Genomic DNA, 13388 nt, shown 5'->3' on the forward strand with positions numbered 1-13388 from the left:
AGTGGAATTCAATAGAGTAGTGACCTAGAATTATATTTTTGTGGAAAAATCTTAGTTCTAAGTTCTAATTAAGTTACTACCAAAAACTCATGGTTTTTTGTAATGTTGCTCTTGTATTTAATCCCGTCCCTTTGAACTTTCAATTTCTGATTATTTCTTAAGGTAAATATCATCATATAGAAAAACCATGTCTAGAAATGATATAAAGATAATATGTAAATCAATAGGAATAGAGAATTTTTTGCATATAGTCTATTAATTGTTTTTTTTCTTTCTTCCTATTGTTCCAAATTGTTCCAATGTACCAAAATATTTCAAAGAATAATTCCGATTTCAAAATAAGAAAGTTCATCAAATCTTAAGAAAGTGAAATAAGATTGCATAAGAAAAAAATCTGTTACACTAACCACTTTGCTAAACAAATTCTTCCCAAGTATACTTAATCTCATATTGCAAAGCACCTCGATTGTCCCTTGTAGTACAACTTGCAAGTGTAACTTGACTTTGGTGGTAGTGAAGTTGAAGAGACTAAAAGTAGCAAATCCTCCCAATGATGCATAGAAGGTAGCATTGCAGGAAGAAGATATTAGTCATCTTAATTGTCATTTTCTTCTTTCTCCAAGGTAGGCAGCTTCTTTTGTTCTTCAATCAATAGACTTCCAAAATCAAGGAAATATCCCATTGATTTGGATCTCTTCAAATCATTTTCTTTGTGTCCTTTGATACATCTCCAATGATCAACATTTGACTATTGTTTCATCTCTAAACCATGACGAAAAGAAAGGCCACCAAATCAACAAGATAAAGAATGCTTCATACAAAAAAGTGTTTTTTGTGGTATTGATTTTCCATACCAACAATCCAAAGAGGATTAGCAAGTCATAAGCCACCATCTTAGAAAGAGCAATCACCAAGATCTAAACATCCAACTAGGCAAAACTACTTCTTGATTTAATTTTGAGAATAGCTCCCAATATAAATATGAGTTGTTATCTCTCTATATGTGTACCCTTTATATTGAGCCAAAAGATTGCTCACCCAAATGAAAGAGAGTAGTTATTATTTAATTGATTATTTTAGTAATAATTTAGGTTATTTTAAGTTAGTAGCAATTACACACTCTTAGATAGAAAGTAAGAAGATGACTTACCATACCCAAGTCTAGAATAAAGCAAAATATGGAGCTTACATACATTACACATTATTAAGACAATTGATTATAAAGCTTAGCTCAAAGAAGTTAGAGTTTAGTAAATAGCTAAGTAAGAATAATCTTATAAAAGAATTTAACGTAAAGAACGATAAGGAGATTAGTGGAGAAGGTAGGAAAGCCAATAATAGCAATGAGGTTGAAAAAACTTAGCTCTACAAATCTAATTCATAATGCAAGAAGGGTGGCGCTATATAAAGACTAGATTGCATTAGGATGTTATCACTTTTATGTAATGCCTTGGCGATGCCAACAATAGAGCATGGTGAGCAAGCTGATTTCATGGAAAGTACCACTTATGACATATGATACAATCTATGGCAATCTAAATCAGTGGGACCTCTTTTTAATAATGTATATATATAAACTAAAGAATAAAGGTATTATTTTGCCATCACAAAGAGAGAAGATAACATTGAGATGATTGCAATCTTCTTTCTTAATGTATATAACTAAAATGATGGATATAGAATTAATGGAGTACATGATGAACAATACCAATATGTGTTCAAGTTTTTAATCTATATTTTTTATCCAAACAACATAAGTCAGTCAAGAAGGCTTGAGCAATAATACCAATGAAAGACATGACTAAGACATATGTGCCAAATTGAACCAAATTGCTCTTTGACTTGATGCTATAAGTTGTCACTTATAAAAATAATAGAAAAATATCATTTATTTCAAAAAATCTTTATTACTTATACTTGGCTAAAAGCCTCTTCAATATAAAAGAAGAAATGGCTTAGTAGCTTTATGACATTATCTACAAGTTATTATGGATATCAACAAACAAAAAATCATACATAATATCACTAAAGACAAAATAGATATTGCTATTGAAATTTTTATAAGTCTTGCTTTAAATTCCAATGTGGTTGTATATACTAATATAATATACAATTTTTTTAAAGAAAATAGTTTGTAGGTAGTGCCAAAGCTAAAGAAGCTATTATTTTTATAATAAATTTAGTAATTTTCAATGACAAGAATTTAATGAAAAATAAAATAATTGAGACTTTTTCAAAGAAGTACGATAAAATAAAAATAAAGAAATATATATCTTAAAAAGAAATTAGAATGGCTATTGCTAAAAGATAAAAAAATTAGAGACTCTTGAAACTAGATTAGAAGAAAAAAATGAGTTGATAAGAATAAAGAAGGCTTTATTCTTGCTTCTATATATACTATCTACATGGCAACATTCTTTGGGACCTTCAAAATGTGTTGACTTTGCACAACACATATCTTAACTTGTAAGGTAAGTTTTCTATATGGGTGCTACATAATTAGCTTATTCTATAAGCTACTAATATGAGTGATATGTGGTTAACTTGTTGATTAAGTTTCTAACCTATCAATTAATTATAAATACATATAAAATCAGAGAAATATCTATAAAGCTTCTAAAAAGCTTTCTTAAAAGCTATTATGAAATTAATCTATTTTTATCTATTTTTGTTTATTTCTATTATTTAAATAATAATTATAATGAATTTATGTTTGTGACATTATATCATGGACATACACATGTAAGCCAATAATTACTTATATAAATAAGTAGAAGTAAGTAGAGGAAGATAAAAGTAATTTAATTCTATAATATCTTCTATAAAAGCTTCCTAGAAGCTTCATAGTTATTGCTTTGACTTTGTAGGTATCTATAATTGACTTTTTGAGTTAGAAACGTGGTCAATAAGTTGGCCATATACCACACATGTTGTTAGCTTGAAGACTAAGCTAACTATGTAGCCTACATGTAGAAAAACTTGCCTTGTAAGTCAAAGCATGTATTCTACAAAGTCAACACATATTAGAGGTCCTATAGAACATCACCATGTAGCCCCTAGTTAGATAGTATATGTAGAGACAAGAATGAAGCCTTCTTCACTCTTATCAACTCCTTTCTTGCTTCTAGCTCAATTTCAAGAGTCTCAAGTTTTCTTGTCTTTTGACAATAAGCCATTCGAGTTTCTTTTAATATATGTACTTCCTTATTTTTATTTTGTCACTTTTTCTTTTATACGGATTTCATTGGTTTAGGCATCATTTTTTAGTTCATGTCTTTGATAAATTGATAAGAATATACTTATAATATCAGAGCTTTGTCTTGTCTTGATTAACAGAGGATTACTTTTTTTTCATGATAAGACATAAGCCTATTAGAAGTTGTGGATTACCTTCTTTTAAATTGATATTGCTCCTAGTATTTTCTTTGTGCTCAAGTCCTTTTTCTACTATCTTGAATAGTATTAGATATTTTCCTGAGTGTTATTATGACAAAGATTATTGAAATGAAGAGTACAACAGTACAAATGCAAGAGCAATTGAGGGAGTTGATGCTTGCGATGCATGAACTTAGCTTATTACCATAAAAATCAATAAAAATGGTAGGAAATGAAGATATAGAGATGATTAGAATTGCTTCAACATCTATACCAAATCATGTCCCTCCGTCCACAATAGAACATCTTTTAAGTATTAGAGAACCAAGAATTGCCTTGCTTAAGAAGTTTGATGGTATAAGATCCAAATTTTGGAGGATTTATCAATGAAGTACAACTTGTGATTGAACTTCAACCTCATAGCTATCCAATTCCAAGATCACAAGTTAGATTCATTAGTACACTTCTTTCAAGTTCAATATTATGGTGGTTTTTATCTTTTCTTGAACAATAAGATCCAATATTAGATAATCTAGAGGCATTTTTGACAAAATTTCAGTCTATATATGAAAAACATGATGCAACTCATGTTGCAACCAACAAGATTCATATTTTATAATAAGGAAATTGATCTATAACATTATATGCTTAATAATTTTGATGACTTACAATTGATATAAGTGAGATGATGCTGCACTTATTAGCCAATTTTTCTATAGATTATATTATGAAGTAAAAAAATTGATGCTCAACTCACTTAATCTTGAAACATTGAATGAAGCAATTGACTTTGCTATGAAGTGTGACAATCAAATTTTTGAATTCCAATATGAGAGTCACATAAGTAGGCCTCAATATTACTATAATTTGACAGAAACATCAATATATCTTCAACACATACATTCAAAAGTAGAGGATATGCAAATTGATGTGATATGTTTTAAACCTCTTACCAAGTAAGAAAAGACTTATCGCCATCAAAAAGAATTGTGCTTATATTATAGAGAACCTAAACATACTACTCAACATTATCCGAAGAAGCTACAAAACCACAAAATAAGGAGTACAATTGTCAAAGAAGATAATGTGTCAGAAAAAAAATTTGTCCAAGTATAATAGGGACCATGCGGCTGGAATCTTATACAATTTCTAATGAAGGTCCTATCCTTTTCTCAGAATCCTCTCTTTATTTTATAATAGATGTACATTTATGATCTAATAATTATAAAGCCTTTGCCTTGATAGATTTAGGAGCCTATGCTTGTTTCTTAGACATAGAATTTATTAAAAGTCATAAAATACTGTTAATACAAAAAATTAAACCTATTCATGTAGAAGTCATAGGTAGCCATCTGTTATCTTCTAGAGATGTTATTCATGAAACACTTCCTATAGATGTAGCAATAAATGGTCATAGTAGTTGCATAATCTTTAATATAATTAGATCTCATTCTAATCTAATAATTTTAGTTTTATCATAGTTAGAAAAGTATAATCCTTGCATAGATTGGATTTCTCGTACTCTGAACTTTTCTAAATGTATAATTAAGAGTGAAATTAATGTAGTAGAAATTCATAAGTCTAGCACAATAAAACTTGTATTTGTAGGTGCAAGAGCTTTCTTGCATGTTGCAAAAGAAAGATCAACTTGTGTCATTTATACCACATCTATTTCTAATGATGCAAAGACTTCAAGTGGCATTCCAAGCCAAGATCAAGAGTTTCAAGATACATTTGAAAAGAAGAATGTAGATACTTTTCTAAAATATCGTTCCTATAATTGCTCAATTGACCTTCAAGAAGGAACACAACCACCATTTGAACCAATCTATAGTTTATCACAAAATAAATTAGCTAAACTTAAGGAATATATTGAAGAGAATCTGGCCAAGAATTTTATACACCATTCCAAATCGCTAGCAGGAGTTCGAATCTTATTTGTGAAGAAAAGAGATAAATCATTGCAGATGTGTATTGATTATCAAGGACTCAATAAGATCACCATCAAGAATAGGTACCGTCTACCTTTGATATTTGGACTTCTCGATCAATTAAATCAAGCTGAGATCTATAAAAAAATAGATCTATAGAGAGCATACAATCTAATAAGTATTAAAGAAGGAGATGAATAGAAGACTGTATTTCAAACTAGGTATAGACATTTTGAATGCAATATCATACCTTTTGAACTTACAAATACATCAGCAACTTTTTAACATTTAATGAATGATGTTTTTTTGAGAATTTTTGGACAATTTTGTTGTCTGTTATCTAGATGACATCTTGATTTATTTTAAGAACATAGATGAATATAAACTTCATGTTTGTCATGTGTTACAAAAATTAAAAGATACAATACTCTATGCAAAGATAGAAAAGTGTGTATTCTACACTATTCAAGTCAATTTCTTAGGATACATCATTTCAAATGATAGACTTATAATTGATCCTAAGAAAGTTCAAACTATTATGGATTGGAAGACTCCATAAACGATAAGAGATGTCCAATGCTTTTTGTGCTTTGCCAATTATTATCGGATCTTCATCAAAGACTTTTTTTGAGTTGTAGTCTCACTTATACGTTTGACTTACAAAGATAAACTTAAGTAGAGTAGAGAAGTTGAAACATATTTTGAAGCTTTGAACTTAGCTTTTATTTCTGCACCAATCTTATATTGCATTGACTTTTCTAAGGCATTTTTTATGGAAACTAATGCATCAGACTCTGTTTTAAGTGCCATATTATCACAAATGGAAATAGATGATAAACTTCACCTGAAGAATGATTCTCTTGAAACCAGAGCATTTTCATCTTCGAAGATTGTTGATTCAATCTTTGTAAAATAAATCCAATCAAGTATGTCTTGTGATCTTCTTGTTCATAATATCAAGAATTCTTCTTCTAAGTCCTAAAATACTTCTAAGTTTGGGTTCAAAAATAACCTATTCTATTTTGAAGGTCGATTATATATTCTAAAAGAAAAAGCATGATTACAATTTCTTCAAGCATGTCACGACTTTCCAGCACTAGGATTGTGAGTTCTCAATTATACTCTAAAATTTAAATTTTTATTATTTTCCTATTTTATGATAATTAAATATGTTAGATTAGAATTTATATAAGTAAAATTTAGTTTTATAGAATTTTTAGAATTACAACCCTTAATGGTATAAATTATAGCCTAATTCTTTGAATTAGGTTAATTAGGACTAAAGTGATAAGAGTTAGAAAATTAGAATAGCAACTTAGTTAGTTTAATAATTTAGAGGTTGTTAGTCATTACTATAAGAGATGACTAAAAGCCTATGAGTGCATCTATAATCATTCACATAATTTAGGGGTTGGAATTATAATTCTCTAAAAGATTTAGGGAAGTTAGCAATGATAATTTTGGATTTTCCTCCAAATTTGACAAATTCAAGTGGCACGGTGGTTCTTCTACTTAATGGAAGTCTTTTTAATGCAATGGTGGCACCGGATTTACTTCATGGAGTGAAGAAAACAAGATCAGCAACCTCTCCTTCAAAATACAAGAGAAGCAATGAAATTCTCATTTTGAAGAATTTCACAAAAATTGCTAAGATCCTTATAAGTAAAAACTTCCATGAAAATTATAATTGAGCATGGATTGAGGCATGTGAGTAGTCGATTCTAGATTAAAAAGGTATTTTTGAATACAATTGTGAAGCTAGATTTACAAAAAAATACTTTCTTGACCACTTACAAGAGCCATCAGCCTTGGTAACGAAATTGGCTCTTGGATGAATGAAGGCTATAGATCTAGATTAGGGATCTTAAAAATCAAGGGTGGAGATGTAGCCACCCTTATACGAGCCTCCACTCAATTGTATAAGAGAGGCTTGGTTTTCCAAGCCTTCTCTCTCTCCTTTTTTGGGTGAAGGGCAGAGCCATGCCAAAATTTGGCCAAAATCCTAATCTTAATTTTATTTAGATTTTAATTCTCATTGTAAACCTTATGATTGTGTATGTATTGATTTTGATTTATAAAAGGTGGTCGTTAAGTGTTAAAATATGTTTCATTGAGGTAGATATCTCCTTGGCCTTCATATATTCCAAGTGTTTCAAGGGCCATGGATTTTCTTCAATGAGTCACTCACTTTCTTTTTTTTCAATGTGAGATTCTGAATAGTTGTAGCTTTTATTGTTGGATTTTTGACAAGATAAGACTGGCTTGATTTGGAATAAGAAGGAATTTTTGGTAAATTTTTGAGTTTGAGGGAGTCGACTGCCTTTGCAGTTTGAATCAATCAAGTTTGGAAAGGCATTTCTCAGTGCTTGATGATTGAATTTATTTGAAATTTTGAAAGAATCAAGATTTATAAGCTAAGCTCTTAAAGGGACAAGTTTTGTTGAATTTTAAGAAAATCTGAAATTTTTGTGAATTTCTAAGTGAAGAAGGTTGGTCACCATGGTAGTTTGAATCACTCAACTTCAAAGGAGGAATTCTCACGACTGGATCATTAGATTGCAATTAAGATTATTGGATCAAAAGCATCTTCAAGTTAGCCTTGCAATAAGCTAAGAATCATTCAAATTGAAGCCGATTACAAATTTTGGCAAATTTTGGAGTAGAAGGGGATCGCTGCCTTTAATCCTTACTTGCTGTCAAGGTACCTTCACTTTCACCTCTCTTACTTTATTTTTACTATCATCTTCACAGTGACTTGTAATCTCCACATTTCACTTTTTGGCTAATAAATTTTAAGTTTAACTTTTAAACTTTAATATTCTCACTTTAACTTTTAATTTTAACTTTTAAATTTAACTTTTAATTTTAACTTTTCACTTAACCTTTAAACTTAGCTTTTAACTTATTTTTTTTACTTAACCTTTTAATTTTAACTTTTAACTTAATCTTTTAATCTTAATTTTTAATTTTAATTTTTTTTAACTTAATTTTTAACTTAGCTTTTAATTCAAACTTAAGTTTTTATTCTTATGATCAATTAATAGTAATAACTTAGTTAATTATTTTTACTATGTTTGCATAGTAAATTTTATTTAATATATTAATTTAATGTTGTTAACCATTGCTTGGAAGGCCTAAAATTAATTGAATTTTTAATATAAAGATTTAAATTAATCTAACAATTACACAATTGGAAGCTCTCTAATTCCACCTCTTGGACTTGTTGTGTGGCATAGGTTTCATCAAGTGGTGAAATTTGGCCTCACAAGGATATTTTGGATACAATAAGACTTTGGAACTTATATCAAGAGATTTTTGGTGGCCACAAATGTGGAAGGGTGTGAAAGACTTTGTTCAGTCATGTGATGTTTGTTCAAGATCAAAAACTCCCCGTTATCAATTTTACAGACTTTTTCAACTATTATCCATTCGAGAACAACCATGGTCTTCTATTTCTATGGATTTCATCATAGATCTTTTAATCTTAGGTTCTTGTGATTATATATTCATGATAGTAGATTATTTTACCAAGATGGCATATTTTGTACCATATACAAAATATATCACAAGTAAAGAAATAGCTTAACTCTTTCTTGACAACATCTATTGATATTATGGATTATCCAAGGATATCATATTAGATAGAAGAATTTAATTTGTATCAAGATTTTGGCAAACACTTTTTAAGTTTCTAAAAGTAATTTATCTTTGGTATTCCATCGTCAAATTCATGGACAAACGGAGCATATTAATCAAGTTTTGGAGTAGTATTTAAGATGTACCATCAAATACCAATAAGATGATTGGATAATTTTTTTGCCATTGGCAGAGTTTGCTTATAATAACATGGTACATTCTTCTACAAAACAAACACCTTTGTTTGTTAATTATGGTTATCATCCACAAATTGATATTTTTGACTTTTTAGAAGCTAATAATCTTGCAGCGAAAGATTTGGCAAATCATTTGTTAGAGCTACATGCAACAATGAAGGCGTAGTTAAAAGAAGCTCAAGAACAACAAAAGATCAATGTGGATGTCTGTAAAAAAGAACAACCACCATTCTACATGGGTGACAAGGTATGGTTACTTTGTCACAAAATCAAGACTACTCGTCCTTAAGATAAGTTGGACTATTGTAGGCTTAAACCATTTCCTATTTCTGTACAAATCAATCCAATTGTATATCCTTTATACCTACTAGAATCAATAAAAATCCATCGAGTATTCCACTTGTCTCTTCTTGAATCATATAAGACAGTGGACATACCAAGAAGAAGACAAGTGCCACCTCATTCTATAGAAGTAGACAACAATGAAGAATTTGAAGTGGAAGAAATCTTAAACTCAAAGCGGCGCCAAAACAAGTTAAAATATTTTTTTTATTAGCGTAGATATAATATTAGTGAATGCACATGGGAGCTAGCAAAGAATCTTACAAATGCAATAAAAAAGGTAGAGGCTTTTCATTGATGACATCCATCAAAATCAAGTTGAAGACCTTCTTTATAAAAGAAATAAGATCTAGACAAGATAACATTTTACTTTCAATCCTTATTTGTAGCTTCTTTGTATTTGTCACACTAAAGAGATGGAGAATCAATAACTAACATATTAAACTAAAGAATCTTCATTTACTGACTTGTTTGATGAGACATTGCGATTGTCACAACCTTCAAGACGACATAATTGAGATGAAGATTCTCAAGAACAACACGTTTTTTCTCGAATAGATGGCGAGATACAACATGTTTGATATCATGACCTTAGAAGAGACTCTTGATGTTTGGTAATTTTATTAGAGGTAGGAATAATTTTTGATGGTGTTCCAAATGTTTTATTTGAAAGAAGTTATGAAGGCCTCAACAATAATCAAATAATAGTATGGTCTTCTAGCCTTGGTTTGAAATACTATCGATGGTTGAGAGGCTCTATCAACCATCTTCAAAGAACCATATGTCATAATTGGCATCACACCATTTCTTCATTTTTTTTTGTCAAATCCTTCATTTCTATTTTCACCATCTTCTTCAAAACAATTGTCTTCTTCAAAATTATTGATATCTTAAGCATGATCTTCTATATTGATTTCTCTATCTCGTCTTTTAAAAATCTTCATTTTCTTTTCAACAATATGTATTTTCAACCTAGTACCATCTAACTCCCTTAATGAATATGTGGTGTTATTATAATTTATTACTACTACATATGGTCCAAACCATCATTTTGAAAACTTGCGCAAATTACTATGTTGGTTATCCAAACTGCTATTATAAATAAGTACCCAATCACCTTCTTCAATTACTCTAGGCCTCAGCCAATGTTACTTATCAAATCGAATCTTATTTCTTAACCTTGTTTTTTGTAACCTTTTTAATGTCAGTTCTACATCTTCCGAGCTTTGTTCAAGTTGCCAAATTCTAATGGCTAATAATTCTTCCCTTGTCAACTCATCTTCCCATGGTAGAAAACTCTAAATTAGAATATTTTCTTCAATTGGCATAATTGATTTTTGACCTATCATAAGTTCCATTGGCATATATTCTGTCACCAAACTATGTGTTGTTTGATCAGCCCATAATCCATAAGGTAGAAATCAAGGCCATTCTCTCATTCTTCTATTGCAAGCTTTAACTAAGGCTTTTACAATTGGTGGATGCCCTTGTTCACTCTTTGCATTCTGTGTGGATTATAAGCAGTAGTCAATAATAATTTGATGTCACATCTCTTAAAAAAATCACAAGCCTCATGTGCATCCAATTCTCTTCAATCTGCAGTAATCTTTCTCACACATCCATAGCAATAAATAACTTCCTCAAGTAAAAACCTGCAAATTTTCTTTGTGGACTTTATTCTTAGTGCCGTGCCTTCTACTTGATTTGATAAATCTTCACGAGCCAAAACTAAATATCTCATTTGCCATAGTCTCATCGGCATAATAACCAAATCTACAACCCATTTAAAATGAATAGCCAAAAGATATGTCAAATGTAACCCATCTCAATATCAAATATTTGAATACATCTAAAAAGTTACACAAGTTTCTACAAATAAAGTTATATCTCAATACATATTCTTCTATCAATATTGTTCCTTTATTTTAGCAAAAGTAGTCCAAATTCCTTTATTACTCATCCATAGACTCTCATGAAACTCCTTGAGTAGTCTTTATTGATCTTCCTTCATACTTAATACTTGTCTTGGCATACCTATTCTTTTCTTTGGTCTCTTCCATAAAAACCCTTCTTGAAGCAAAAATCAATAGGCCTTCTTTCTTATTTGATTAAATTTTTCTGTTGACCAATTTTCTTGTTTAATCAAGGTATTTAAATAAAGACGATTTCTAGTAATTCTTCTTCATAAAGTTCTTCAAAAAACATCTTGTCTTCTTTATTAAGATTTGATACTGAATAGAATTTTGTTCCAACATCATTAATATCTTCAACCATCTCGTCTTCTCTTTCATATATTACTCGAGATAATATATGTGCTATCAGATTGTCTTTCTCTACAACGTGCCTAAATTCGAGATTTAGTAATTTGATATAAGCAATCCGTCTCAATATCACAATATTTGGTGTTGTACAATTGGTAATCATTCTAAGTAAAGGCAAAAAATTTGTTTCAATTACCACGATAGCTCGAATCAAATAATCCTTTTCAGCTTTCATAGCTGAAACAACTCCCCACAGTTCTCTTTTCACCTATGAATATGCATGTTGGTAAGTACTTAAAACCTTAGCTCCAAATTGTACTGCAAATCTATGTCCATTCAAGTCATCTTGACCTACAGTCCATCAACCATCTTCAAAAAAAATAAAGGTCTGAGTATGTAGCAAATACAATTTGTCGCATCATAAATTTCTTCAACATATGATGACCATTCCTCATGGAACTTATCTCTAGAAGGGAGGGCAATGTCATGGACATATACATACAAGACAATAATTACCTATATAAATAGATAGAAATAAGTAGAAGTAGATAAAAGTAAATTAATTATATAATATCTTCTATAGAAGCTTCTTAGAAGCTTTATAGATACTTCTTTGACTTTATAGGTGTCTATGATTGATTTTTTGGATTAGAAATGTAGTCAATAAATTGATCATGTCCCACACATGTTGTTAGCTTGAAGACTAAGCTAACTTTGTAGCCTACACATAGAAAAACTTGCCTTGTAAGTCAAGGCATGTGTCCTACAAAGTCAACACATGTTGGAAGTCTTATAGAACATTGCCATGTAGCCCCTAATTATATAGTATATATAGAGACAAGAGTGAAGCTCTCTCAAATCTTGTCAACTCCTTTCTTGCTTCTAGGTTAATTTCAAGAGTCTCAAGTTTTCTTGTCTTTTAGCAATAAGACATTCCAATTTCTTTTAAAATATATACTTTCTTATTTCTATTTTTTTATTTTTTCTTTGATATGGATTTCATTGATTTATGCATCATTTTTTAATTCATATCCTTGACACATTATTTTTCCTTTTAAGAATGAGTTTCACAAAGAATAATGATTACATATTGAAAAAGTCTAAGATGTGGCAAATTATATTTGTTACATATTCTGATATTTGTTTTTTTTTAAGATTGTTAGTAAGTCTTTTCAATCTTTAGTAATATTTCATTCCAAGGTAAAAAGACCACCTTCTTATTTGATCATTATTGAGATCTTTGTAACTTCTTTTAAATAAGCATTTATAATACCATCAGGAATCATTCATACTCTTAATAAAATCATCAAACATTAAGACTCTTTTTTTGAGTTGTAATATTAAATGAATTATATCTTATCATCTTTTTGAGAAAAAACATATTATTTTTGAAGGTCTTTATTCTTATTATATCCTCTTGAAGACTAGGATAATTACAATGTCTCATTTTATAAGTGAGAAAATAATGGCTTTTGAGTTGAATGTGCTGGTTGTTGACTCTCCATTTCTTTAGTACGATAATTACACAAAAATTACAAATAAAGATAGAAGATAGAATGCAATCTTTTCTAAATTATATTTTTTTATAGCAAAGATTTGCTATCCTTCATCTTGGTTTTAATAGATGTTGTTGATGAAAAGTATTG

This window comes from Physcomitrium patens, chromosome 7 (assembly GCF_059467195.1).
Source record: "Physcomitrium patens ecotype Gransden chromosome 7, ASM5946719v1, whole genome shotgun sequence".
Taxonomy (NCBI): domain Eukaryota; kingdom Viridiplantae; phylum Streptophyta; class Bryopsida; order Funariales; family Funariaceae; genus Physcomitrium; species Physcomitrium patens.